The sequence below is a fragment of the Eubalaena glacialis genome, chromosome 8 (genome assembly GCF_028564815.1).
Source record: "Eubalaena glacialis isolate mEubGla1 chromosome 8, mEubGla1.1.hap2.+ XY, whole genome shotgun sequence".
Taxonomy (NCBI): Eukaryota; Metazoa; Chordata; class Mammalia; order Artiodactyla; family Balaenidae; genus Eubalaena; species Eubalaena glacialis.
In genome coordinates this window covers 86,311,202-86,334,263 of record NC_083723.1, presented here as the reverse complement: position 1 = coordinate 86,334,263, position 23,062 = coordinate 86,311,202, and the positions used below count along the sequence as shown (strand labels likewise).

The 23,062-nt window shown below is 41.7% G+C and overlaps 1 long non-coding RNA gene across 1 annotated transcript in view; it reads right to left on the bottom strand.

Annotated features, from left to right (window-relative positions):
* Positions 1–201: 201 nt before the first annotated feature.
* Positions 202–23,062, bottom strand: part of LOC133096859 (uncharacterized) — a 50,091-nt gene continuing 27,230 nt past the window's right edge. The window contains exons 4-6 of the long non-coding RNA XR_009701865.1: positions 18,744–18,932; positions 3,156–3,334; positions 202–371 (exon numbers count right to left, since the gene is read on the bottom strand). This is a non-coding gene — a long non-coding RNA (uncharacterized LOC133096859). The remainder of the gene's footprint in view (positions 372–3,155; positions 3,335–18,743; positions 18,933–23,062) is intronic.

The window sequence follows — 23,062 nt, the reverse complement described above, 5'->3', positions numbered from 1 at the left end:
AATTTTATAGATGCACTTAATCATTTTGAATGCTTCTTTACCTCAGGAGGAATCTAGGAGAAGTAGCACTAACCATGGACCTAGACTATAAAATAACTCTGTAGCTCCAGCTGAGTTGATGGCCACACATTTATACATGCCAGCATCTGTGATCTGGGTGCTTTCAGTATTGATGATCTGTCCTCTGTTCAAGAAAGTCACGCTACTGGAACATAATAGTGGACGATTATCTTTGTATCATGTAACAGCAGGCAAGGGATTTCCAGTTGCCTTACACTCCAGCTGTATGGGGTTGTTCACTACCACTGTCTCATTCAGCATCTTCCCTGCATCCTCCGGACTGGGTGATTCTGCTAGTGTTGGAGGGTCTCCTGCAGAGGGGGGAGGGGGCAGCTGTGACTCACCGTGGGGACAAGGACAATGGTCAGTAAGGCTTTTCTTTAACATTCATATTAATATTAATATTACAACAAGTCAACCCTGGCCACCCCCTATCCTATCTGCTTTATTTATTTTTCTCCATAGTACTTATCACCATACATTATTTGTTCATGTACTGTCCATCTGCCTCCAAGGGGGTAGGGATTTTCATTAGTTCCATTCACTGGTGGAGCGTCAGCAATTAGAAAAGAGCCTGGCACATAACAGGCACACAATAAATATTTATGGATTAAATAAATGAATGAATAAACTCTGAAAATACTTAAGGGCATTTAGAATGAGCCTGGCACTCTCTTGGGTTCTGGAGAGGTGGATATCAACCAAGTGGGGTTCTTTTAGAAACCCATAATCATGTGAAGAAAAATGTGAAGTACAAAAATGGAAGTGTTTACCAAGATCAAGTGTAGCATGGTGTAGGAAAGAGAAAGGAATTAATATTATTGAGCTCCTACTATGTGTCAGATACATTCACATATCTGGTCTTGTTTAAGTTTCACAATGATGCAATCCAGTAGGTTTTATTATTCCCAATTGTGTAGGTGAGAAAACTGAAGCTAAGTAATTTATCCCAAAGTTTTTTGCTAATAGGTGGTTAAAATCAGAAGGGATTTAAAACCAGGTCTTCTCATGCAAAAATCAGTATGCTTTGCACTATACTAGGGTGCCTCTCAAGTCATTAGGGAGTGAACATATTTAGCTTAAGGCATCATGGAGTAAGTGCTATTTGAGTGATTAATGAGAGGCTCATCAAAGCAGAGAAAAAATGGCAGGCTAGCCACCCTCTGTATAAACTTCCCAGCCCACCTCAGTCCATGGGCTCTTTCCCTTCTGTCCTCTCGTTCCCTTCTGTAATATTAATTCATTCAATAAATATTTGAATATCTGCTATGTGCCAAGTAATGTTCTATGCTCTGGTGCTATAGTAGTGAATAAAACAAAATTCCTGTTTCCATGGAGATTTCATTCTCTAAATATTTTGTGTAATATTGGGAGAAAGCAGGACTTTTCAAATTTAGAGAGCTCGGATGATTGTTATGGCTTCATCACAGTCTAGCTGAGGACCTTGGAGAGGTCATTTAAACTCTCTGAATCTCAATGTCTATATTTGGCATGGGAATAACTACCCATCTCACCAAAATATGATGTTGCGAGGCTCAAATAGGATGAAAATACTTTGAACCATGAAGCACTGAATAACTGTGTTTTATTAAATGTAACATGCCATTGCTTTTAAGAAACACCATTATTTATGTACTATTAAGAAAGAAAAAAATCCACCAATTATGACATGCCACTGATTGTAAGAGCCATGACAATTTCAGAGAGGTCAAAATGTGGGAAAAAATTATGCATCTTAGAATTGTTGAAGTATGGAATAAGAAAGCTAGTATTGTCATTCTAGTATGTAGCTACATACACTCTAGTATGTAGCATATGGTTCAGAGAGGAATGGATTCAGCAAGATACACTCGAGTAGATTAATAAGATAAGTGATAGAATATTTCTTAGAGATTTTCAAGAGTCTATCTTTGTACTCAATTTTTTTCTTGGATAAGATAATTGCAGCCTTTTTCTATGTTGTAGAATTTTGGAGCTCCAATCACCTATTTTCCTTTGAACAATGCAGCCATACTGCCCCAGAGCACTACCTGTAGCCTATTATACGAGAGACGAATGAAGTTTTTGCTTGTTTAAGAAGTAAAGTCTCGGGACTTCCCTGGTGGCGCAGTGGTTAAGCATCCGCCTGCCAATGCAGGGCACAAGGCTTCAAGCTCTGGTCCAGGAAGATCCCACATGGCACGGAGCAACTAAGCCCATGTGCCACAACTACTGAGCCTGTGCTCTAGAGCCCTCAAGCCACAACTGTTGAAGCCCGCACGGCTAGAGCCCGTGCTCCACAACAAGAGAAGCCACCGCAAGGAGAAGCCCGCGCCACCACAACGAAGAGTAGCCCCCGCTCGCCGCAACTAGAGAAAGCCCGCGCGCAGCAACGAAGACCCAACAAGGCCAAAAATAAATAAATAAATAAAGTTCAAAACTCAATTAAAAAAAAAAAAAGTAAAGTCTCTGTTCCAAGTCCTTATCCTAATTAATAGAACCACATGCACACATTGCACAGTGCCTTCTTCATGAAAACTTGTCTGTATCAGGAAAATGGTGCTTTACTAGAACAATTTTTTTCAATCATATGGGCATTGCTAATTATGTAACTAAGATCTCTCTCTCTTTTCCTCCTTCCCTTATAACTCTTCCTCTTCCTCTCTTGCACATCACCCCCTCTCCCCTTTTGCTTTGGCTCTTAGGAAACTCTAAGACAGATATGTACTTCTTTATAAGGTTCTAACTTCAGTTTCATCTTTTTTGCTGACCTTTATTTTTCTTTTCTCCTAATTCTAACTTATTTTTTCCAACATTTCATTATAATTTTTTTGAATATCTAGAAAAGATGAAAGAATTTTAAAGTTAACACCCATATACCCACCATCTGGATTCCATGATTAACCTTTTACTGTACTTGCTTTATCACATGTCTTTCCATATATCCATCCCCCTTTTCAATTACTCTTTGATGTGTTTCAAAGTAAATTGCAAACATCTATACACTTTACCTCTATACATTTTAGTATGCATAGCATTAACCAAAGTTCAATATTTGGTTATAAATATATTTTTTTCCAGTGAGGTAAAATTTACATACAACAAAGTGCACATACCTCAAGTATACGATTCAATGATTTTTGACAAGTGGATACATTTGTGTAACACAAATCCTGATCAAGATACAGAATATTCCCATCAGTCCAGCAAATTCCCTCATGTTTCTTCTTTCATCCTCACAACTTCAGAGGCAAATACTGTTCTGATTTTTTTTTCCAACGTAGATTAGTTTTACCTGTTTTAGAAATTCATATAAATGGAATCACACAGTAAGTACTCTTATATAAATCTTTTGTTCACTCAGCATAATGTTTAAAGATTCATCCACATTATTATGTGTTCCAGAATTTGTTTCTTTATAATGCTGATTAATATTCCATTGTATGAATACACCTCAGTTTGCTTAACAATTATAGCTGCTGTGAATGTTTTTAAGTCTCTTTGGGGAAATGCTTTCACAACTGTTGGCTACATACCTAGGAGTGGAATTGCTGGGTCATAGGGTAGATGCATGTTTAATGTCATAGGAAACTGTCAATCCTTTTCCCAAAGTGATTATACCATCACCACTGTATGAGAGTTCATGTTGTTCTATGTTCTCCCAACACTTAGTATTGTCAGTCTGCTTTTTTCAAATTATTATTTATTTTAGCTATTCATGCAAGTAGTAATATCTCACTGTGGCTTTAACTTGTATTTCCCTAATAATTAATGATACTGAGTATCTTTTAAATGGCTTATAGGCCATTAATGTATCTTCCATTGTGACATGTCTATTTAAGTCAATCCAAATTGAGTTGTTTGGTTTTTCAAATTTTTGAGGTGTAGGAGTTCTTTACATATTTTAGATACTAATTCTTTGTCAGATATATGTCTTGCAAATATTTCATATTAGTCTATGATATATTTCTTTTGTATTTCATTAACACTGTCTTTTTATGAGCAAAAGTTCAAAATTTTGGTATAATCTAATTTATCAATTTTTCAATGGTTATTGCTTATTCTGTCTAAGAAAACTTTGCTATTCCAAGTTGTGAAGATATTCTCCTCTATCTTTTTCCAGAAGCTTTAGAGTTTTCACTTTTACATTTAGGGCTGTGATTCCCTCTTGAATTAACTGTGTATCACGTGAGGTAGGGGGTCAAGGTCCATTGTTTTTCCATTTGGGTACCTAGTTCCGGTACCCAATCTATTTTTAAAAAAATCTTGTACTTTATATGTTTTTGTAAGATCCCTCAAATATTTTTGAAACAAGCAATAATTGGATTCTGCCTAAAGGCCAGAGGATGCCCTCATGAGTCTCCCTGCAGTGCTGTGATGCGTAATATTCTCCCAACATAGACATATTAAAATATAATTCCCCTCCTCCACAATAAAAGGTGCTCTGTGTTTCCTTTAGCCTTGGCCTTAAGTTATTCACTTTCCTGCCTCTCCAGGAGTGGTGAAATGTTGCTGTGCACTCACTTGACCAGGATGGTTAGCCTGTTCCTACCGGGTCTTGTGGAGATGAAGCAGCAAGATGCTTAGGAGGATTGTCTTTTGTCTGAGTAGCCTAATGGGTTTTTACAGGCCTCCAGGGCTTATCTTCAGCACTTTGGGAGAGCGTTTGTTCTACAGAACTTTTTAAAGGTAGAGAAGTTAGACTCTGATAAGATCTAGAGGCAGAGCAAATCTGTGCTCTGGTTCTTTTGGTAAATTTGATTCTGGGTTCTCAGTTCTGAGTGCCAGTTGTTAAGTGGAGACTTTCATTTACCCTCTTTTAAACTGTTATTCCTACCTTTCCCCTTTTTGCTCAGCAAAGAGAATCAGACCCTGTATGTATGTGTTTATATAGTATGTGTGTGTGTGTGTGTGTATATATATATATATATATATATATACACACACACACACACATACACACACACACACACACATACACTTATGAAAGTATATGTACTGGTTACGAAAATAATAAATAAGCTCATTGTTGAAAACTTTGATAATACAAACAATGTGCAAAGAAGAAAGTTCAAATCAGCTATAATCTAACACCCAGAGATAAGCCATGGTGTCATTTTTTGGTCAACTTTGATTTTGAATCTTGGCTCTGCCTCTTACTAGCTTGGCACCTCTTTTTTTTTTTTTCCAGCTTGGCACCACTTTGACTCTAACCTCCCATCTGGGAAATGGGGATAACTTCCTTCATGGACAAGCTGTAAAAATGAAAGATGACGTATGTAAAATCTTTGGCAAATAATAGATACTAAATAAATATAAGTTCACCTATTGAAGGGTATAGAAAATGAGTGGGTGTAGGGAAAAATAAAATCTCAGTTCCCTTCCCCCCCCCCCATTTTAAGTTCTGTTATTAAACTCCTTTAAAGCAGGCACAACTAGAGGGGCAGAACACAGGATAGTGGTTGCTAGGAGCTAAGGGTGAGGCAGCAGTCGATTAAAAAGGGGAAACTGTTCTATATCTTGATTGTGATGGTAACTACACAACTGTATGTGAGGTTTAAAACTCACAGAACTATACACTAAGAGGGTGAATTTTATTGTATACAAATTATACTTCAATAAATCTGACTTTAAAAAATACTCCTTTAAAACAAAGTCCTAAATTTCTTCATTGATTTAAATTGTTCCTTCCAGGTCCTTTCAGCATTTCCCCTCCAGTTTATCTCTTTTCTAGACACTTGAGGCTTTTTACCTTCCTGATGGTGTTCTGAATGTTGGTTTAGCTCTCCTGTTAATTGTTATACTGGATTCTTTGTTCCCTGTCTCCCTGCTTTGCTGCATATTTTATTTCCCTCTTTTGAATTGACACTCTGTTGAGCTAGCTTCAGCTGTGCTTAGCAAACCAAATGTATCGCTGTTTCACTTGCTTTTTTTTGTGTGTGTGACAGAAATGTTCTGATCAGGGCAACTAATTAATTATAGTGAGCAAGGTAAGAGAAAAGCAGATCCTGAGTCCTTGTGTTAATGGTTAAACAGACATCCTTTAAAATCTTCTAGATTGTTCCTTCTACTATGAACAAAGGACTTGGAACAATTTTTATGCTGAAAAAAAAGTAGAACACAGGCTCACAGTGGAACTTGTTATAGCTACTTGTTGTAGCTCAGTTAAAACAGATGCAGCTATTTGAGGTATATCTGATCACATAATACATCCTGAAATTTCCAGGACAGTTTGGATATCAAATATTCCATGCCAAGTTCTCTCTAAGACACTCAAATTGTGTAGACCAGACAAATGTATCTTTTTTTTTTGTTTTCTTTTAAAGTAAATCATCACCTTTTTTGACCAGGATTCTTTCTTTCTTTCTTTCTTTCTTTATGGCTGTGTTGGGTCTTTGTTTCTGTGCGAGGGCTTTCTCTAGTTGTGACAAGCGGGGGCCACTCTTCATCACGGTGCGCGGGCCTCTCACTATCGCGGCCTCTCTTGTTGCGGAGCACAGGCTCCAGACGCGCAGGCTCAGTAATTGTGGCTCACGGGCCCAGCCGCTCCGCGGCATGTGGGATCCTCCCAGACCAGGGCTCGAACCCGTGTCCCCTGCATTGGCAGGCAGACCCTCAACCACTGCGCCACCAGGGAAGCCCCAAAGGTATCTTGATTTTGGTTCATAAGATATTGTTGCCAGACTCATAAGTTAAATTTATTAATTCTTTATTTTTCCATTCTGCAAGTATTTACTGAGCACCTACTACTGAGTGCTAGGCTCTCTAGCAGGCTCTGGAGAAACATAAATAAAATCTTTCTTGAGAAGCTAATGTTGTTCAGTCTGGGGGATGGACAGGCTAACAAATGAGCTCAGTTTCTCTAGAAAACAACTGCATACAGGAAAAGACCAGAGATAAGTCAATTCATGTACAATATAATTTACTGAGAAGCTTTTAAACTTTACTGTATAGACATATATTTTAACTGCATAAGTAATATAGACTTGTTTTAACATACCAGTATTAGGAAGATTTTATTAGACAGCCCTCTATTAAAAATGTAGCATTTAAGTAAATGTATAATATTGCATATATTTATATATTTTCAACAGGAGAGATTGTAATCTATTCCCAGGGCTTTCACTAGTATAACTTTTGGTTAGAAATCTTCCTCTGACTAGCTTGACCATCTTGCAATTACTTCTAATAACAGCTGGTATGTCCTGAGTTCTGCCAAATGCCAGGTAACTTGTAGACACTTTTTCTATTACTCATGCAACTTGGTGGAGTAGGCATTGTTCTTCCACTTTATAGACTAGGTGGAGAGTGGGTTTCAGAGAGGGTGAGTGACTTGTCCAGTGCCACCAGCCGACTGGAGGTGGAGGGGAGATCTAATGTGCCTGACTGAAGGCAGTGTACTCTTCTCCAGGCTACACAGCCCTTCATTGTTGGGGAGCTTTTAACTGCGTATCAGGCCTGCATTTATTTAAATCTCCACTGCTACTGGAAAGGAAAGTGAGAAAGGGGGACGTAATTAAGATGCAGCTACTGCCAAAGCATCCCTCGTAATCCAATATTCTCGCTGCAGCCAGGGAGATCCTTGTAAGTGCCAATTGGGCCATGTCTCTCCATTCCTCAGAATCTTCTGATAATTTTTTTTAATTAATTAATTAATTTTTATTTTTAATTTTTTTTGGCTGCATTGGGTCTTCATTGCTGTGAGTGGGCTTTCTGTAGTTGCAGCGAGCGGGGGCTACTCTTCGTTGTGGTGCGCGGGTTTCTCACTGGGGTGGCTTCTCTTGTTGCTGAGCATGGGCTCTAGGCGCTCAGGCTTCAGTAGTTGTGGCTCACAGGCTCTAGAGCACAGGCTCAGTAGTTGTGGCTCACAGGCTCTAGAGCACAGGTTCAGTAGTTGTGGCTCACAGGCTCTAGAGCACAGGCTCAGTAGTTGTGGCTCACAGGCTCTAGAGCACAGGTTCAGTAGTTGTGGCGCACAGGCTCTAGAGCACAGGCTCAGCAGTTGTGGCTCACAGGCTCTAGAGCGCAGGCTCAGTAGTTGTGGCTCATGGGCTTAGTTGCTCCGTGGCGTGTGGGATCTTCCCGGACCAGGGCTCGATCCCGTGTCCCCTGCATTGGCAGGCAGATTGTTAACCACTGCGCCACCAGGGAAGTCCCCTCTTTTGATTAATTTATTAATTCATTATTTATTTTTAAGGTTTAAAAATTTTTTTTATTGAGGTAACATTGGTTTATATCATTATATAAGTTTCACATGTACAACATTATTTTTTACTTCTGTATACACCACAGTGTGCTCACCACCGAAGATTTAGTTTCCATCTGTCACCATACGTTGATCCCCTTTACCTATTTCATCTTCCCCAACCCTTTCCCCTCTTCCCTTCTGCTGTTCTCTGTATCTACATGTTTGTTTTTGTTTGGTTTTATTTGTTTGTTTATTTATTTTGTTGTTGGCTCCCAGCTGTGTTAGGCACATGGGTCTGTTCCTGTCTTTCCAGCCACATGTAGGCATACTCTCTCCTGCCCTCCCCTGGAGGTGCCCTAGCCATGCTGGCCTCTTTTTGTGTTTTTCTTTCCCTATGTCCTCCTGTCCCTGGGCCTTTTCTCCTGCACTTCCTTTTGCCTAGAAGACTGTCCTTAAGCCCTTCCACCTTCCACCTTAAGCCCTTCTCACCCATCAGTTAACTCTGCCTCTGGTTCTCAGTGCACTGTGGCCCCTTCAAAAAGCCTGTCCTACTGCACCGACCCTCAGCACACATGCCCACGTATTCACCTGCATCACCCCTTCGTGGAGGCCATCATCAGGTGGTCATTTACAGATAGATACAATCTGATTCTGTAAAAATGCCTCCTCCAGGAGAGAGCTCTAGGGGGGCAGAGATGCTGCAGTTTTTGCTCACCATTATCCGGGACCCTAGCACTGTGTGTGCAAAGAGTAGGCACCGGAAAATAACTGTTGAAAGAAGGAATCCTTCAGTCTTCCCTGTCACCTCCACTAGACTAGGCTTCCTCAACCTACACTCTCAGTAGGACCCTGAACGTTTCCTCTTTAGTCCTGTAATTAGAGACTTGTATGATTATTTGATTATTTGTCTCTTCCCCTGAGGGCCTCATAAAGGCAGGGGCCTCATGTTTACTTTCCTCATCATGGTGAGCTTAGCACAGCGCCTGCACAGAGGAAGCCCTCTATAAATTTTTGTTGAATGGGCAAGCTAGGGGCCTGTTGACAAAAAGGGAGTGATTCAGAGGTCTGAGTATAAAGGCTACATAAAGTGGCTCATTATCTACTAATTCAAATTTGTATTAATTTAATAAATCATCTAGTAGTGTTATTAGCAACGCTCAAGCTGAATAAAACATCACTGCTACAAACAACACCCAAGGAAATCCTTCACACTGGTCTGAAGCCCCTTCCTATGGTCAGCTCTCTGGCCAGTGAAGGTAAATTCCTTCTGTTCTAGGCAGAGGCAGATTTTCCATGAGAAGCTGAAGCTTTGGGAGTGTCACTTGCGGCACACCTTCCAGGGCCCTGGGAGGATCCTTAGCAACATGTGCACAGGGTCATATGCTTTTATAAAATTAGCAAAAATAAGATATTTTAAATCACAATTAAAGGCCCTGTCTCTATCCACTCTGACTTTCCTTCTGTCACCTTATCGGGGGGATTAGAGTAGCCATGGGCAACCTGAGGCTCTGACTAAGAGGAAGTTGAGTTGGGGACACATTGAGCTTGGCTTTAGTGGGATATGTAATTTTCAGACAATTCTATGTATAGTTAAGTCATGGCTATTAGTCCCACCATCGAAATGGCTTCTGGGAAAACCCCTCCTGCCCACGGTGACGACCTACCTAGTATTGTGACACCAAGTTGGTGGTTAGTATCAATGAAGTTCCTTCTGAGAATCACTTGCTTTGGTGCTGAAGGCTGTGAGGTTATTGGTGGTGGTTTCCCTATAATCCCCATACTTCCTGATTTCCTGAAAATGGCATTTTGATCTTTGCTCTCTTGGTCTATCCAATGGTGGTGTCAGCCTCTAACTCCCTGAATTATCGGCATTTTAGGAATTACCTAAAACACTCAGAAGCTTCTTTTCTCCTGGCTGAACTCTGACCAGGCAACAAAAGCTCTGCCTGTGGCATTGGTATAACCTTCATGGCAGAGCTGTCTCTTTGGGCACCTTAAGTGCCTATCACCCCATCTTTGTTCCCTTATCCTTCTCATGTGCCCCATGGAACCCACAGGCCAAGAGGCACACTGCTCTCTCCCCAAGACCCAGAACAATGCCCCCCAAATTGTGCCCTGGAAAAACAGACCATTCATAAGCGTGAAAAAAGGCAGACAGCAGAGTGAGGAGGAGGGAGAGAGAGAAGACGAGGGGAAGAAGACTGAGAGCAGGATGATTAAGGAAGATGATGATGAGGGCACTAGACGGACTGGCTGAGAAAGATGCAGAGAAGAGAACAAAGCTGAGCTCTTCCCTTGCCAGATGTGTGTGTGTGGAATCACATCCTTACCCAGAGCTGGCTGGGGTCAGGCGCCAAGGTGAGGACGGACCATGCTCACTTCTCTCCTGGATCACTGAGAGAGTTTCCTAGCTGGTTTCCCAGCTTCCATCCCTGCCCTCCTAAGCCCTTCTCACCCCAGCAGCCCAGGGATCCTCTTCAAATATGAGTCAGCACATGCCACTCCTCTGCTCTCGTACTCTCTGACCTCACTTCCGTCCTCTGTCCCCACCCTCAGTTGGTTCCAGCCAGACTCGCTGTTCCTCAAATATGCTAGGCCTCCAATAAAAATGTTAAAAAAAAAAAAAATGCTAGGCCTGCTCCGGCCTCAGGGCCTCTGCTCAGCTGTTCCCTTTGGCTGGAAGGCTGCCCCTCAAATGTCCACCTGCTGCTCTCCTGCATCCACCGAGTCCCCGCCTCACTCAGGCTCTTCTGGTCACTCCATCAAAGACGACAACCCTCCCAATGCCCCTTTCCTTTCTAACATAATATATAATCTATTTATTTATTTGTGTTGTCTGTCTTCTTCCACTAGAGTGTAAGCTCTAGGGCAGGGATTTTTTGTTTGTTCACTGCTGAATCTCCCTCTTCAAGCATAGTGCCTGGCACAGAGTAGGAGCATATTAAATATTTGTTGAAAGAATGACCTCATGAGGCAGGTGCTATTATTAAGCACATTTTATAGAAGATAAAACTTGGTCTTGCCAGTGTAAAGTAACCTGCCCAAGATCACATGGTGAAGTGAAAGAGCAAGTGTTGAACCCAGCCATGTCTGTTTCAAAAGCCTGTGCTTATAAATGCTTCACTGTAACACAGTCTTCCTACGGCTGTGAACTGCTAAGAGCTGCTAATCGCTTCTCACATCAGCCTTTCTTTCTTGTTAACCAGACCACTGGGCCTTCAGATGGCCTTCCTGAGTTGCAAGGTGAGTATTTAACGACAGAAAGGGATGAAGAACTAAATCATAACGCATGTGCTATGTGAGGAATTGAACGAACAGCTTTATGTCCACTTGGTTGAGAACAGAGATGTGGACTTGCTGAGGCCAGCCTCACCTGGGCTGTCTCGGAGTGGAAGAGGGCTGCCTCGGCAGGCAGGATCTCCCACAGGCAGGCCAGACACATGTTTGGGCACCAGCAAGGCAGAGGCACCAAGATAATGAAAAAAAATCTTTTATGGTAGTAAGTGGCTATTAGATATTTTCAAAAACATATAAAAGGTGTTATTATAGGAAAAGTCAGAACTTTGCTGGACTTCCTTACAGGCATCTGACTGAAGGCATTCAGTTACATGTGGGCAGCAGCATCAACTTTTCGGCACACAGAGTCTCTGGAGGTCAGTCTGACCCTGCTGGTCCTGGCTGATGGTGCCAGTGGAGTCATTTTATCTATCATTTACTTTCATAAATGGTATATGAATGTGTATGGTTTCCATTACGTAATGAGAGGTCAGTGGGGGCAAGAACTGTTGCTTTGTGAATCCTTGAGGAATAACAGTGGTGTTTCAGGGAAGGTTGACTTACTGCTGTTATTTTAAAGTTGGAGTTGGAGGTCTGAAGTGCTCCTATTCTTGCTTCTACACCTTCTCTGATGTCACCTTTGTGAAGCCTTCTCTGTCTACCTCCCTGGGCTCCCCTCCCTCAACAATTATTCACTTCCTCTTCTGTGCTACAGATATTATTATATTTATCAGATCATATCATAATAATTTTTATCCACTTCTGATTCCCTATGAGACTTAGAACTCCTAGAAGTATATGGCTTATTCATTATTGCATCTAGATTCATCTATCTAGCCCAGGGCCTGGAACAGACTAAAGGTTCCAAAATTTTGCCAAAAGCAATTAAAACCAGACTTTGGAGGCTAGAGGAGTTTCTAAGGAAAATATATTTTTTTGGTGAATTCCTTCATAAGACATGCCAGGTGCCTAGCATTGTTTACAAAGCAGGTCATACTGGAGCAATTGCTTCTGCGGCCCCTTGTTTTTCATCAGACCTTCTCTGCTGGGCTGCTCAGTGACACAGCAGGAAGAGGAGGCATGGGTGCTAAACTGTCCCTCAACACCTCCCCCATCATGCCCCCAAAACCCCAAAATGACAAAAAATAGGCTTGTGGTCCTTTGGGCTGCTTGCGCCTATCACTTCACTTCTCTGATTTTCGGTTCCTTATTTTGTAGCAGTTATGAGTTGAGATGGGAGACCTAAGTTCCCTTCAGGCTGTGAAATCTGAGTCTTTGAGCCTACTCGTGGGCAATACGCAGCCCATAATCCTGCCCTCGTCCCACTCTCTGAAGAGCAGGTCAGACCTGGTTACCTCGGAACAAGACCCACACCCACACCTGTCCTTGTAGCTGCTGTTTTGTGACAGGTCTTTCCTTTAGCTGGGAGTGCATTTCTCCTGTAACACGTCTGTCTTCTGCTGCTTACCTCTGTGCACTACTGCTGTATCCTTGATTTTGTGGGTCAAGCCTGCTCTCAATATTCATTTTATCCAGGTTTTATCCCTATAAAAATGATGTGATAAATTTAGAACACTGCATATACCATCATGCTATTTATGTATTTTATTTTAAGCTATGTATGCTGGTCTTTTGTCTGTTTGCTCTCAGATCTATTTTCTACCATCCTCAATCTTGGGTTTTGCATCCCTGGGAGCTACTTGTCCCAGGCTCCCTTACAGACCTCGCCAAACAGAGCCAGCGATGGAACACTGGGAAATGAGAGGAGGGGAGAAGCCGGGTTATTTCCTCCCCTTCCTTCTGTTTTAGATGGTGTCTGGCAGCATCTTGCCCATGTCTCCAGAGCCTGCTGTACAACCCTCTCTCCATGGTTCCTGATTTATCCTGGAAGTGCTGCCACGGTTCCAGATTCTTCCAAGAGGCCTCAGAATCAGGGCTCCAGTAACACTGCCTTCTCCCTTCATCCCTCTAGCCCCAGGGTTGATAGTGGCTTCCTGCTGTTCTCTGACCTCTCAACTCTTCCATCACCTGATTAAATTCCCTCTGCAATAGCTAGCATGGCTCCTGCAGAGTATTTTCAACTCTGACTAAAATACTCTAGATATATATATACATGAAAATATGAATATCTATATGAATATATGTGTATGAAACTACACATATGTATGAAGATACATGTATGTATGAAAACACACAGAAAAAGATCTGGAAGTTTACACATGAAACTGTGAACAGTGATTTTATGACTGGGAAAAAGGATGGGGCTGGGTTGGTATGGAATTGTGAAGGAGAATGATAGCTTTTTAAAAATAGCTTTACTGTGGCATAATTTACATATATAAGACCATAACATTCATATGTATGTATATGTGTCATTTAGCTTTTTTTTTTACAATGAGCATGTATTCACATATTGCTTATCTAATATTAAAAATAAATAATTAGGACTGCCCTGGTGGTGCAGTGGTTGAGAATCTGCCTGCCAATGCAGGGGACACGGGTTCGAGCCCTGGTCTGGGAAGATCCCACGTGCCGCAGAGCAACTAAGCCCGTGCGCCACAACTACTGAAGCCCGCATGCCCTAGAGCCCTTGCGCTGCAACTACTTAGACCCAGCGCCACAACTACTGAAGACCGTGTGCTCTAGGGCCCATGTGCCACAACTACTGAGCCCGCGTGCTGCAACTACTGAAGCCTGCACCCCTAGAGCCCGTGCCCTGAAACAAGAGAAGCCACTGCAATGAGAAGCCCACGCATCGCAACAAAGAGTAGCCCTCACTCACCACAACTAGAGAAAAGCCCACGCGCAGCAATGAAGACCCAATGCAGCCAAAAATAAAGTAAAATAAATAAATAACATAAATAGCAGGAGTGGGGCAGCCTTAAGCCATGTAGGGAAAGCCTTGCAGGTGACACTAACATTCATTCATGCAACAAATATTTTTTATTTACTATGTGCCAGGCACTGAGGGTCCATCAGTGAACAATATGGCCATGATCCCTGCTCATATTATCTGAAGTAATTAAATACACAATTATGTCAGTACTAATTAATTATGAAGAAGAGGGCAACAAAAGCCCTAACCTGGTCAGGGAAGGCTTCTCTGAGGAAGTGACTTACTAGCTAAGAGCTGAAGGATAAGCAGTTAAAGCTTAGTTGCTGGAGGGAAATAGACAGACAATATGAGATGGTAAAGCGGGGCTGCCACTGAGTGCTTCCCTGGTTCCTGTTCTCAGGGAAGCTGTTCTAACAACAGAGTTTGCTAGAAGGTGTTCCTCGTTGGAACCCATTATGGGATGCCAGTCAACGGGAAGTGTGGGGAGGTTCTGTGGGACCAGACTTCTACTGCTGTAGCCACGCCTCCCACAGCACTGGATCCATCGTCTGCACGCCAGGTGGCTCCCACCTGGAGGAGAGGAAGCCAATGCCATGTGTCCTGTAGTAGTTGACAAGGCTGGTTTGGAAGTGGCTCAAAAGCTAATGATGCCCTGGGGTCAGCAGTGGTAACAAAGGTACCCACGTCCATCAACCCCTCATCCTTTAATGGGAACAACTGACACTTTCTCAATCGTAAGTAGAGTGGCATGCAAATGCCCAAGACAAGTGCTCAGTCCAGCCTCCACCCATATTTCTACTTCTGAGGTCTTCTTGAAATGAAATGCTGGAACTTGTGGTAAAAAGCTATTCATGAAGCAAGTCTCATTCTTTCTAAGCTCTGTATTTTTCTCTTTCTGCTTAACCTAATTCAGATTTTTTGCCTGTGTCTCAGTCTTTCCAATTCATAAACATTTTGGAAATGACTATAATCTCCTTGTTTTATTGTAAGTCACCAATCTCATTTTAGTGTAAGCCACCAATTATTCTGTGAAATTCAGTCACTTATAAAGTAGTCCATTGATTGCAATTACAGTTTAGTTACAGCTTGTCTAGGTCTCCCAAACTATGTAAAATCAGGTTATGTTTCCTTTGATGTCCAAATTACAAAGGTAACAACAGGATCTTAGCTTGACCTCAGTGTCCTGCAGCTATTTCTGGGCGTCCCCAACAGGATGTGTCATTCGTGCTTACAAATCGGCTGCTGTAACCACATAGGCCCACCTGGTCCTTTCTCTTCTGCACTGGCTCCACCAGGTCTGCTTCCTGCAGGACCACTTGGAAAGCATCAGTGCTGTCACTGCCCATCATGAAAGCAGCACTGATGGTGCCAAGTCCACAATCTCTCCCAGTGCTGCCAGGCCAGCCAGGCTTTGGGTTGTCAGAGCAGAGTGAGATTTCATGAGCAAGCAGGGAAAATGGCCTCTTCCCTCCAGCTCTGTGCTCCACTTTGGCACCTGGGATCTGATTCTATGGTGCTTTGGACTGAGAATCATAAATGTTTCTTGTGAATAGTTTTCCCAATTTCTGGCCTTCATCTATCTAACCCCTGGGGTTTAAAACCAAGTTCAAGGTTTTAAGGAGGAGACAATCTGTACCATCCCTCAAACCTTCATGGTTCTTAGCCGTGCCGGCAGCTACACTTGGGTCTGCTCTCCAAGTCACAAAACAAAAGTTCCCAACCATATTAATAGAAGCAAACAGATGCTATAGTGTCTGTGGGGGTGATAACTGTGCTGATGGGTATCAATACTAACAATCTAAAATTAGGCTCAGCTGGCCAAAATATATTTTAGTAGTGCTTAATAGTTTTAATTCACTCTAATAACTGAAATAACTAGTTTCAAGTAGATTCTGAAAATAAATACCCCATATCACAATGTCTTTTCCAAAAAAGACTGAACGCATATGCACATTTATGTCAAAACATTCCCGAGAACTACACAGGTGAGAACCTGTTTACCATGGAAACCAAGCAAGAGCTCCTCCTCAATTCTCCCCTGAGGCTGAGGTGCGCGGCGCTGTTTAAGAGCAAGGCCTGTGGTCTAGCGATGCTCTTGCCTGTGTAAGGCCCTCCTTCACCTCAGTGGGAGGCTTCCACCATTTCCTGGTGAAACTAGTAATACTGAGTATGGTCTTCGTGGGACATGGAGCTCCCAAGACATTTATCATTCTTTCATTTAACATCCACTATGTCCCCTCCTGTTAGGGGCTTTGGGGAATTAAGAAAAAGGTATAAAACATTCTTTTTAGAAGTTTACAATGTAAAAGAAGTTCATTTTTTGAGGTCATTGTGCTAAGTGAAATAAGTCAGACAAAGACAAATACTGTATGATCTCACTTATATGTAGAATAAAAAAAAAAACCAAACTCATAGAAACAGAGTAGATTGGTGGTGGAGGAGAAATGGAAGAAGGTGGTCAAAGGGTACAAACTTCCATTTATAAGAGGAATACATTCTGGGGATGTAATGTACAGCATGGTGATTATAGTTAACAATACTTTATTGTATACTTGAAAGTTGCTAAGAGAGTAGATTTTTAAAGTTCTTACCACACACACACAGACACACAATTGTAACCATGTGAGGTGGTGGATGTGTCAACTAACCTTGTGGTAATCATTTTGCAATATATACATATATCAAATCATGTTGTACACAGTAAACTTATACAATGTTATATGTCCATTATATCTCAATAACGTGGGGAAAATTGAATTTTTAGTGAGCCAGACACTATTTAATTTACATTTATGGATTCTCTCACTTAATCCTCATGTAAGGTAAAAGCTACTATTAGCTTTGTTTTACAAATGAGGAAAGTGAAACTGAGTGACTTGCTCAAGGACACAGCAGAGTCGGGATTCTATTAGAATCTTTGCTTTTATCCAATGCATTGCGTTTCTCCCTGCCAACTTTCATTAAAAATCCTAGGACTGTTGCCAATCAGATAACCAGATTCCCCTCAATATATATTTGATTTGAACATAGCAAATTCTGTAAGTTGGTACAAAACCGTTTCTTCACTGACTGGTAAGAATTGTCAGAGTAGTCTCACCACATTACAACGCTCCAGTTTCCTGTGCAGAAATCTGGATTAAAAAGCTTTAAGTTCTTAAAAAGTAATAGTGCCTTTTGGGACTTCCCTGGTGGCACAGTGGTTAACAATCTGCCTGCCAACGCAGGGGACATGGGTTTGAGCCCTGGTCTGGGAAGATCCCACATGCCACGGAGCAACTAAGCCCGTGGGCCACAATTACTGAGCCTGCGCTCTAGAGCCCGCAAGCCACAACTACTGAGCCCAAGAGCCTAGAGCCCGTGCTCCACAACAAGAAAAGCCACTGCAATGAGAAGCCCGCACACCGCAACGAAGAGTAGACCCCGCTCACTGCAACTGGAGAAAGCCTGCGCACAGCAACAAAGACCCAACACAGCCATAAATAAATTAAAAAAAAAAAAAAAAGTAATAGTGCCTTTTAAATATTACTACTGGTTATTTTTATAACCATTAGGGTATAAGTATAGACAAAAGAAGTTTTCACAAGATGTTTCACTAAGATGTATAAGCATTTTAAAGAACCAGATTGTAGTAACTACATGTTATTTCTCTAAATTTGATAATATAGAAATCTATTTCTAATAAAATGACAATAGTGAGTGATTGTTTCCCTTCAGGGAAGCTTTTTAAAAAGGCATGGCAAAGCTCTGGCCACTACAGGACAGGTTTAAAGTTCTACTAGGGGTTGGGGTTATTAGATGTTGATGATGTTGACGGGTTGTTAGGTGTTATATTAAGACTCATGCTAGGTGATGAGAGACAGCACAGCACAGTGGTTAAGAGCATGATGCTGAAGTTCAGATCCCAGTGTTTCCTTTTACTACCTTGGTGACCTTGGGCAAATTACTCAACCTGTCTGAACCTCAGTTTGCTGATCTGAAAAATGGGGAGAACATTACCTACTATTATGGATTGCATGTTTGTGTTCCCCCCAAATTCACATACTGAAGTCCTAACCCCCAGAGTGGTTGTATTTGGACATGGGGCCTCTAAGGACGTAATTAAGGTTAAATGAAGTCCTAAGGGTGGGGCCCTGATTGGACAGGATTAGTGTCTTTTAAGAAAAGACACCAGAAAGCTTGTTCACTTTCCCTCTCTGCACAGGCACAGAGGAAAGGCCATGTGAGCACAGTGAGAAGGTGGCTGTCTGCCACCTAAGGGGAGAGCTCCTACCAGACACCAACCTTGCTGCTGGCACCTTGATCTTTGGACTTCCAGTCTCTAGAACTGTGAAAAAGTAAATGTCTGTTGTTTAAGCCAGTCTATGGTATTTTGTTATGGCAGCCAGAGTAGACTAAGACACTTACCTTGTAAGGTTGTTGAAGGATTAAATGAGTTGATACACTTAAAGAGCTTCCCACAGTGCCTAGCATGTGGGAAGTCCTGTGTGAGGGTTAACTAGAATTGCTGGCCTCAGATCTGTGGGTTTGGGTTTTGAGAACGGTGATGTTGTACACAAATGTGGCATACATAATTGTACATGGGCACACTGAGTTCTGAAAAACAAATTTGAGAAATTAATTTTAAATTAATTAAGTAGGAAGACATTTACATTCTAAAGTGAACTTAGGCAAAATTAAATGTGCCAGCCTAGGTTAGGGCCGATATCTCATGCCTTCCTCCAGCTCTCCTCAAAAGATTAGATTCATGTTAGTTTAAAAAGCCTTCTTGCCCCTCTCCCTCCCCAATAAAACCTCAAACCAACTATAAGTAAATTGTTATGGGTCTCTGGGGAAAAAGAAATCGGAACAGGAAATATCTGGATAGATAAGGGAAGCCTGTAAAACATAGATGATGGTTGTAATTTTAGGAATTCCAATAGGAATGGCATCAAGTCAAATTCTCATTTTAAAATAATAGAGGCCAGAATGCTTAAATGTTAGTCTTTAAATATATTTTTCCTTTTAATTTACTAAATTCACATATATATGATCCTTTAGTCTTCAGGTAATTATTATGAAAGTCAACTTAGGATAGAAGAATCATTTTCTATGAAGGATCAGAAAACACTATGAAAAAGAAACAACTGCTTTCAATAAACATTAAAATATACTTTCAGTTCCAAAGTATCATTCTTTACAAGGGAGGAGGAAGAAGAGTTGGGAAAGCAGGAGAAAAAGAGGGAGGGACAAAAAGAAATAGAGAGGAAGGGAAAGGGAGAGAAGAAATGGAAAAACAAGAGAAAGGAGGAAAAGGAGCAAAGAGAAGGAGAGGAGTGCAGAGGACTGTAAAAAAATTGGTTATGAAAAAAAAATTGGTTCTGTAGCTTTGAGGGGGCTGTTTGTTAAGGTCCTTTGTAAAGTTTGGGGGTGGGGTGGGGTGGGCTGGGGAGGTGGAGAGGAACAACATTCTCTTCCAACCTTTTGAAATTTAGATGAGCTCATTAATCAGTTCTCTCAGCTTCCACTGCCCAGACCCTGGGAGGAACAACCTTTGGCCTGTGGACACCAGGCCCTCCAGGCTTGGAGATGCAGCACTCAGGTCTAATTTTAGCAGTAAGATTTAGACCAGTGAATAATAGTTGTACCCTCCAACCCCAGCCCCTCCACACTCATCCAAGCTTAAGGATGAAGAAGGCCTTTCCTGAGCTGGGTGGTACCATCTTGCCCACCATTTGCGGCCCTGGGACTGGAGTTCTGTGAGCTACTGTCTCCATAGGGCTTAGGTCCTGACAGAGGACCACACAGGTGGCGAGTATGACAGACAGAAAGAATGAGAGCGCTATCTTCAGCTTCCTTCCTTTCTTCTTGAGGCTATGGTCCAGCAAGAATATACCCTTCTAGGTTTTTATAATTTGGGAGTAGAGACAGAAAATTTTAATTAAATCATTATTTACATGTACAAAGTGTTAAGCATTAGGGATACAGATAGGCACGGGAGAAGATGTCAGAGTCCCTGCCTCCTTAGGTTGATATTACAGTGGGGGAGGCGGTAAAAGCCCCTCCTCTGCACCGTATTTTGTACCTTTCCACCCTAACCAAATATGTTCACATCTTCCAATACACACTCTGACTCCTGCTCCCTCCTGGACTCTCCCTCTCCTGGCACCAGAGCAAGAGGCTTTCCTTGTCCCTGGTCTGGTCTTCAAATCCCTAAATTGTAACTGTAGATTCATATGCAGTTGGAAGGAATAATGGAGATTCTGTATACCTTTCACCCAGTTTCCCCCAGCTGTAACAACTTCCAAAGCTATAGTACAACATCACAACCAGGAAATCGACATTGATACAATCGACTGATCTTATTTAGATCTCACCAGTTTTACATGTACACTTTTGTGTATGTGCATATTTTGTTCTATGCAGTTTTATCACATGTGTAAGTTTGTGTATTCACCACCACAGTCAAGCTACAGAACAGTTGGGATTTATTTTTAAAAGAAACTTCTATGATCTTTTGCCCCTTCATCTTTTGCAGTGCTTTTCAAACGGTGCTCCTTGGAATCCTTGGAATTCCACCCCTCTACCTGACTTTAGTCACAGCAGGTTCATGTATATCTATTTTATATTTTGGGCTTCATAATAAGCCTTCATCTGGAGAATAAGTTCCTAGCTTAAACACAATAAGAGAATGGAACTGATATCTATAGTAAATACAACTTTGATATTTAAATGATGTTACCTGAAGAGAGCTTTATACTTTTTGAAGGTACTTTTCAGTCCATTATCTCTCTTAAGTCTTAAAACAGCTCTGATTAAGTGACTAAACAAATGAACACATGAAACAAATATCTATACAAACATCTATACAATCTATCCAAACAAACAGTAGTTGAGGGAAGTTTAAGACAGGCACTTCACCTGAGCAGCTTCTGCACTCCTCAGCTAGGAAGGGCAGTAGACAGCCTGAAATATTTCCCACTCCCTCCCTTGGCCAGAGACCCCACCAGAACTGAAAATGAAATCCTTTTTGTCATAGGACAGGATTTGTTCTGGAACAGGTGATTTCAGCATTGTTCCAAGTAGTTTTACAGAAGCTCAGAAGCATTGTATAAGGTGGATCCTTTCGTGCTCATCACATGTCATGCAACAGGATTTGTGATGAATTCCATGAAATCTCATAGGCTTTAATGGAAAAATTTACAAAGCAAGAATGAACAAGAAAAGAGAAGAGATGGGCCAAGGTTCTCTGCTGGACACGCCATGGGTGGATATTTCAGGGACGAGAACTTGCCGCCTTGCTGTTCTCCTTATAGAGCAAGAGTGAGAACGTCTTAGTCAGCTGGGAGATAATCCGACTTCTTGTGTATCATCCGATCTGGGTTAGATACCAGCTCTTAACTGGAGTCACCTAGCAAAGCCGACTGTCTAGCACCTGAGGACCTTGAGTGCTATGGAAGGGAGAAACTGGTCCCTCGAGAGGTTTGGGGGCAACCCCTCCTGCAGGGAAGAGGGGAAGAGCCCAGGTCCCAGCTGGCTTGTTGCTCAGACAACCCAGAATAACCAACCTAGGTCAATTTTGGCCAATCCTGACTGTGGCACCACGAATCTTTTTCATCTTTATACCTCTAGCACTTAGCATAGAGCCCGGCATATGAAAGGTACATGAGCAATGCCTGATGATTTAATAAGTAAATGTGCTTTTGCACCAGCTGAAAACAAGTGATTTTGTTCTTGCTGATGAAATGATAGGAAGACTAATAATACACGTCAGTGCTTACATTTCTTGAATCTGTGGAAGTCTATGTGCATGCTCTGACTCTGTTTTGGTGAAATGTCTTTGAAGAATCCACAACTGTATGAGAAGTCTCCCTGGCTTAAGCAAGACCTACTTTTACTGAATTTCTACCATTTCCTTGCAGCTCTGGCAAATAAGGCAGTGTCTGGGCTCTGAGACACTCAGTAAAGGAAGTCTCTGCAGGTGGCAGCTGCTCTGGAATTTCCCACAGCCAGTCCTCTAACAATCCTCTAAAATCTTTAGTACTTTGATTGAATTAGATGCAGAGTATAATGGAAAGTTAGCCACTGTTTGCAATTTTTTAATGAAAACAATTTGAAAAATTACATCCCTTAAACAGTTTTCACGGGGACAGTGATACCTAATCTCTTCCTCTCGGAAAACCCCTTTTAATATGATTTCCCCCACAAAAACCCCTGTTTTGAAAGAATCTGTTTATAAGCAAACACATTTGTTAAATCATAATGAATTTATCTTCCCAAGAGGAAACCAAGGAGTCAAGTTTTGCTTTTTTTTTTCCTAACTAAAAGTCATCCTTGAGGCTTGATTTTGAGTAAACAATTACTTTAAGCTTCCTGACAAACTGAAAATAGCTAAAGAAATTCTCCCCTGCCCCCTCAGACGGTGGTTATTATTTTCCTAAACTGGTAGGATTCTAGATTTGAAACTAGGTTCCAGAGGGCACCAAGAAAATATCACCCATTTAACAAAGGCCTGTGACTTCTCCTAGGTCTTTTGCTATCGATTTACCCTCTTTACTGGCAATAAATGCTCTACTGCAGCAGTTATTCCTGCCTAAGTCTAGGTGTCCTGCTGAGTGATGAAATTTTTGTCTGCCAAGCAGGTAGAGGCCAGACTTTACTCCCAGTCTTCTGTTAACAAGACATCACTGGAGGGTCAACAAGCAAGCTGGTCTATCCAGAGCCCTCACCTAGCCCTCACTGTCCCT